This window comes from Cebus imitator, unplaced genomic scaffold (assembly GCF_001604975.1).
Source record: "Cebus imitator isolate Cc_AM_T3 unplaced genomic scaffold, Cebus_imitator-1.0 Scaffold346, whole genome shotgun sequence".
NCBI lineage: Eukaryota > Metazoa > Chordata > Mammalia > Primates > Cebidae > Cebus > Cebus imitator.
The window spans coordinates 235866-242228 of NW_016107661.1; the positions used below are offsets into that span (position 1 = coordinate 235866).

The 6363-nt window shown below is 49.1% G+C and overlaps 1 protein-coding gene and 1 pseudogene across 3 annotated transcripts in view; one reads left to right on the top strand and one right to left on the bottom strand.

Annotated features, from left to right (window-relative positions):
* The window catches only part of CDIP1 (cell death inducing p53 target 1), a 28573-nt gene that overhangs the window by 6316 nt on the left and 15894 nt on the right, over positions 1 to 6363 (bottom strand). The window lies entirely within an intron of this gene.
* The window catches only part of LOC108287521, a 38874-nt pseudogene continuing 33524 nt past the window's right edge, over positions 1014 to 6363 (top strand).

Genomic DNA, 6363 nt, shown 5'->3' on the forward strand with positions numbered 1-6363 from the left:
CAGCTAATTTTTTGTATTTTTAGTAGAGATGGGGTTTCACCATGTTGACCAGGATGGTCTCGATCTCTTGACCTTGTGATCCACCCGCCTCGGCCTCCCAAAGTGCTGGGATTACAGGCTGGAGCCACCGTGCCCAGCCATTAATCTTAATATTAAAATATCACTGTTATTTTTATATGCATTTCTTTGACAAGAGATAGGACATCTTCCCAAGTGTTCAGAAATTACACGCCCACTCTTCTGAGTTGCCTTACTATCCACAGAAGACATGGAGGCCCAGAAAAGGAGGGCGGGGCATAAGTCTAGGAATGACTCTCCCACCCTCCTGCCTGCAGAATGAATTCCAATAGCACAGGGTTAAGAACAGGGAGCAGTGGCCAGGTGCAGCAGCCCATGCCTGTAATCTCAGTACTTTGGGAAACTAAAGCTGGAAGAAGGGTTGAGGCCAGGAGTTTGAAACCAGCCTGGTCAACATGGCAACACTGTCTCTACAAAAAAAAAAAAAAAAAATTAGGCATGATATTGCATGCCTGTAATCCCAGCTACTGAGGAGGCTGAGGCAGGAGGATCAACTGAGCCCAAGATTCAGAGGCTAGTGAGGCAGCAGTGCCTCTTGGAGCTGGTCCTGGGGGCCCTTGCCCAGGCAGCTACTAGTCTGCCAGGTGCCCTCCTGCAGGGGAGAAGGCAACCTCTCATGGGGCTTTACTTGAGTCTGGAAAACTGTTCCAATATGCCGAGTTGGAGTAGGTGCCAGCCCCTGCTACAAACTCGCAGACTCCCAGAAAATGCTCTCTAACATGCCTCTAGATGGCATCACTGTTCACCAAGCATCAGATCCCACAAATTGAGGGCCCAACACTGTGGTCTGCAGTGGTCTTGCTCACCAGGGAATGGGCCAGGCCCTGGGATGCTCTGATTAGACTGGGAAAATAAGCTGCACTGTGCTTGGTGAGTCACTCAAGCACCTGCAGATTCCAGCCTGGGTCCCTTGCAGGGAACATGCAAGCACGCGCATGCACACATACCTCATCCGTGAGAATGGAGGTATTGCCTTTCTCTGGCCCATCTTTTCATCCAAGTCAACAGATGATCCTACAGTCTTCCAGAGCTCAAAATTCTATTTCTGGAATTGCACGTATAGCCTTGCCCATGATGATAGGGTGCAAGCCCACAGGGCAAAAAGCCCTCCCTTGGTGTCCACCCAATCTGGGTAAACAGGATGCAGGCCACAGGGAAGGGTTAAAACCTTCACAGGGCTGGCTTGCAGACTTCACCTTCTCTTTGCCCTCCAGCTCGCTGGCCACACCAGGCTCCACCTTCTTTCTCTTTGCCTGCTTGCCTGGGGCCACAGGGCCCTGTTACACCTCCGTGTCTTCCTCACCCAGAGCTGTGCCTGCCACTCACTGCTCCCTTTCACCCCTCCATATCCACATGCATCCTCCTGCTGCCTTCCTGAACCCCAGCAGAGACTGCAGGGCAGATCCTTCTCTACCAAGAAGGAGTATCTGGAGAACAGCCCATGAAGATTTCCCCTATTCAGACACCCATTCTCCCAGTGCCTTCCAATATAAAATCAAATATGCTGGCCAGGTGTAGTGGCTCACACCTGTAATCCCAGCACTGGGAGGCTGAGGTGGGTAGATCACAAGGTCAGGAGTTCGAGACCAGCCTAGCCAATATGGTGAAACCCCACTTCTACTAAAACTACAAAAATTAGCCAGCATAATGGCGGGAACCTGTAATTCCAGCTACTGAGGAGGCTGAGGCAGGAGAATTGCTTCAACCTGGGACGCAGAGGTTGTAGTGAGCCAAGATTACGTCACTGCTCTCCAGCCTGGACAACAGAGTGAGATTCTATCTCAAAAATAATTAAATGTCCATTCCCACAAAACCATGTTGTATAGGGTGTTAATAAAAACAAGAAAGGAATCTTTCAATCACACGATCAAAAGCAAAACAGTTTTCCAATAAAAATGAGCACTGTTCAAATTAAGCTACAAAATGCAAAATGTCTCATCTGAAAATGCAGCCCCAGCATCTCTTGCTGTGGGAAGGTACTCGTGAGGCAAGGGGCTGGGTGACCTGGTGATCTGCCCAGTTCCCAACAGAGGAGGGAGACTTGGGGGTCTGGAGAACCCACTGAAGTCAACTTCCAGCCATGACAAATACAAGAAAGCCTTCTTGGCCTTCTTGCTTTAAATCTTGGGTTTATAAATTGCAAACAAATTAGGTGCCTGTTCAAAAATCTTTACAAGTCAATCATAAACTTAACAGTAAGTTGCTCGTCTGGGGGAGCAGAGCCCTCTGCATTCCATCCCTCCATACCTTCTGGGTTCTGTGGCATGTGAAGGTGTAGAGAAAAAAACCTGTTTCTCCTCTGCTTTCACACCTTAAGTCAACAGAGAAGACTTCTGTGGCCAAACATGTGGAGTTTCTCCCCACTAACAAGCCATGAGTCAATTCTGCAGTGGACACCAGCTGGACATCTTCTAATCACATTCAAGTCTGATGCTACTGCATCAGATCCCACCACAAGTTGAGGGCTCAGTCCCAAGACTGTCCCCGACTTGTGATGTCAAGTGAAATTCCCAGCTTGCAATCTATGCTTCTGACAGACTGGCTATAGATCATTATCTTGGGAGTGGATTCCTTATAAGAGGATTAGTTAGTCCATGGGATGACACCAAGAAAGCCCTTGCCAGATGCTGGCAGTGCCCTGATCCTGGACCTTCTAGCCACCAGTTTGGTTTGATCCCTCCACTGGCGGCAGGGCTTAATGGGCGGTATTTGGGTCATGGGAGGTGAATTCCTCATGAATAAATAAATGCCCTCCCTGGGATGAGGGAGGAGTGAGTGACTTCACACTTGTTAGTCCCTCCTCCTCAGCTGGTTGTTAGAAAGAGCCCAGCGCCTCCCCTCCCTTTCTCTTTCCCTCTCTCACCATGTGATGTCTGCACACAGAGGCTCCCCTGTGCCTTCTGCCATGAATGGAGGCGGCCTGAGGCCCTCAACAGGGCAGATATTGGCACCGTGGCATCCCATAAAGCCTACAGAACCAGGAGCCAAAAAATCTCTTTTCTTTATAAACTACTCCACCTCAGGTAATTTACAGCAACACAATGGACTAAGACACCAGCCTCCAGAACTGTAAGGAGATAAATCCCTGTTCTTTAAAATTACCCAGTCTCAGGTATTCTGCTAGAGAAGCACAATGGACTAATACTACATCAAGACTTGACAAGTGATAGTTTCTTAAGGGTTAGTTGCCAAAGGGAATTGGAATCCTTAACAATGATTTTTTTTTTTCCCTAATCTGTTACATTAGAGGTCACTGGCGTACCATGCATTTGGTATGGGTCTTTTACACAGGCATGATTTCCTTTTTTTATTTGAGACGGAGTTTCATTCCTGTTGCCCAGGCGGGAGTGTAGTGGCACAATCTCAACTCACTGAAACATCCGCCTCCCAGGTTCAAGCGATTCTCCTGCCTGGCGTCCTGAGTAGCTGGGATTACAGGCGCGCCACCACGCCCGGCTAATTTTTGTATTTTTAGTAGAGACAGGGTTTCTCCACGTTGGTCAGGACCTCAGGTGATTCACCTGTCTCACCCTCCCAAAGGGCTGGGAATTACAGGTGTGAGCCACTATGCCCAGCCAGACATGATTTATTATCATGTGTGCGTCACCTGAAAATACTGGTTCTTGTAATGCAGATCTGACAATGTTGACACATCTTATTGAAAAATAAATATTTTAAAACTCACATTGCTGGTATTGCCACCAATGTCATCATTAAAGTCTTTAAATATTGTTATGCTCATCATCATTTCAAAGCTTGAATTTTCACTGGCAACAAAGCTGTAACAAATTTAGCAACAGCAACTTACACAAAAATAAAAGGTCAGTTGTTTTCCTTGAAGTAGCAGGTTCACTTTGCTCATTTTCAAGAAACTGTATGCTAAATATCCAAATCTGAATAATCACCGTTTGTGCTAGTTCTTTAAGTGAGGATGGAGTCCATGAAAAAGGCAGCTAGTTCAGCCCACACCTCAAGCAACTGCATGTGTGTTTTTCCTCAGGACAGCATCAAACTCCAGGTGACATACTTCATGTGTCCCTCACTTCATCACACAGGATGTTAAAAAGATGTGGACTCATGGATCAGGACTTAATAAAGTTTTACTGATTTTCTGACCTAACACTGGGGGGCATGTGTACAGTGTGTGTGGTGGTGAAGACTCAATTACAAGATCAGCATGCTCCCAGTCTTGAGTCAGTGCAGACCCCACAGCCTCTTTCTCCACTGCTCCTGCACCATCGGTGCAAAAGCCATCACAACCAAAAAGGCACGGTAACAAATCATGGCTGTGTTATTATTAAAATAGCTCTGAGCCTCAGCTCCCCGAGTGGTCTCAGGAAGCCCCGAGGAGACTGCAGATCACATTTCAAGAACTGCTGTGCTAGAGGAACCCCCACTAGAAGTTAAGAGGGTGTGATACCAGCCAAGTATAGGGCTGGGACAGGGCTTCACAGCTAGGAAATGAAGAGTGACCTGCGAATCTTGGAGTCGCTCCTAGGGAGTCCCTGAGTTTGTTGTTCTGACAAGGTCCCACCCCATGGATGTGCTTGTCACCCCATGGAAGGCTTTAAATGAAGCAAGCAGTCAAGAACATGGGCTCTGAGCCAATCATGGTGGCTCAGGCCTGTAATCCCAGCACTCTGGGAGGCCAAGACAGGAGGATTACTTGAGCCCAGTCGTTCAAAACCAGCCTGGGCAACACGGTGAGACATCATTATTACCAAAAATAAATAAATAAATAAGAAGAGGCGGGGTCTGCATCAGATTAGTTTAAACCTAGATCACCACTTTTCAGCTGTGTGAGCTGAGCCTCAGGTTCTTTCTTTGCAAATAGAGATGCTCATGCCCGCCTCTGAGGGTGGGATGAAGAGAGACTGTGTGCGAAATGCCTGCAGCAGGAATGCTGGATCTAGCACATGAGAACGCCAATTAATGGATCCTGCTATAATTACGCTTCATTAGGCAACTTCCAACAGGGAGGAAAACAACAGGTACGGACACCTCTGCCATGGGGTGGCTTCTGTGCCCTACAATAAGGGATCCTGGCACACGTTCACTAACAGGACTTGACAAAGGGACACCTCTACAGGATTCTGGAGGGATGTGCAATCAAAACCCTGCCCTAACAGCTCAGCTCAGCAGCGTTTCCTCACAGCACAGCTCAGCTGGACCACCTGCCCCATGGGAACCCGAGACAATTCTTTGGGAAGACAGAGACACTAGCAGTTCTCCAAGGGCCACCTTTCCGGGCAGGCTGCATGAAATGCCAGGGGCCTGCAAGGGAGCACCCAAGGTTGGCAATGCCCCTGGAAGGGGGCTCCACCCACAGACCCTGGTGGCAGGGGCTCTGCAGCAGCTGCTGCCCAGCCACATTTCTCAGGGCTGGGCTGGCTTTGTGCTGCCTCCCCAGGAGGCGCTTACCCACATAGCAGCCATGGCACCAAGATGCCAGCTGGCCTCAGAGGGGCTCCTCTGTCCCCGGGAGGCAGATCCCAGGCACCCAGCCAGGAACAGGGCTTTCTGCTTTGCTGGGAAAACTGAAAGGCCGCTTTCTGCCTCGCCTGAAGCTTCCATCTGATGAACAAAGGAGGTGCCCACTGCTCCATGAGGGGCAGAGCCGAGGTAAAAGACAAACTCTCTGTGCCCCTTGGGTCTGAAAAGAGAATGGTAAGACCCAAACCAGGTCTAGAGGAAGAAGCCAAAGCAAGAAGCGAGCTGGAAGCAAGCAGGAGCTGATGTGGACCTCAGGGAAGACACTCTCAGTCCAGGGGGCAGCACCCAGCAGGGACAGGGCAGTGGGGAAAGGAGAGCAGAGTCCCCATCAAGGGTGCAGGCCCAAAGGGGACTCTTCCATGGAGGCTTGGCCCACATTAGGCCTTTCCATCCTGTGACATCTCCATCCAACACACAGCCAGATTAGTTCACAACCACCTTGGAGAGCGGTGTGAGAATTAAGTGAGGTGTGGATATAAAACTTCCTGAAGCTGGGCGTGGTGGCTCACACGTGTAATCCCAGCACTTTGTAAGGCTAAGGTGGGCGGATCACCTGAGGTCAGGAGTTTGAGACCAGCCTGACCAACATGGAGAAACGCCATCTCTATTAAAAATACAAAATTAGCTGGATGTAGTGGTATATGCCTGTAATCCCAGCTGCTCAGGAGACTAAGGAAGGAGAATTGCTTGAACCTGGGAGGCGGAGGTTGCGGTGAGCCGAGATCGTGCCATTGCACTCCAGCCTGGGCAACAAGAACAAAACTCCATCTCAAAAAAAAAAAAAAAAAAAAA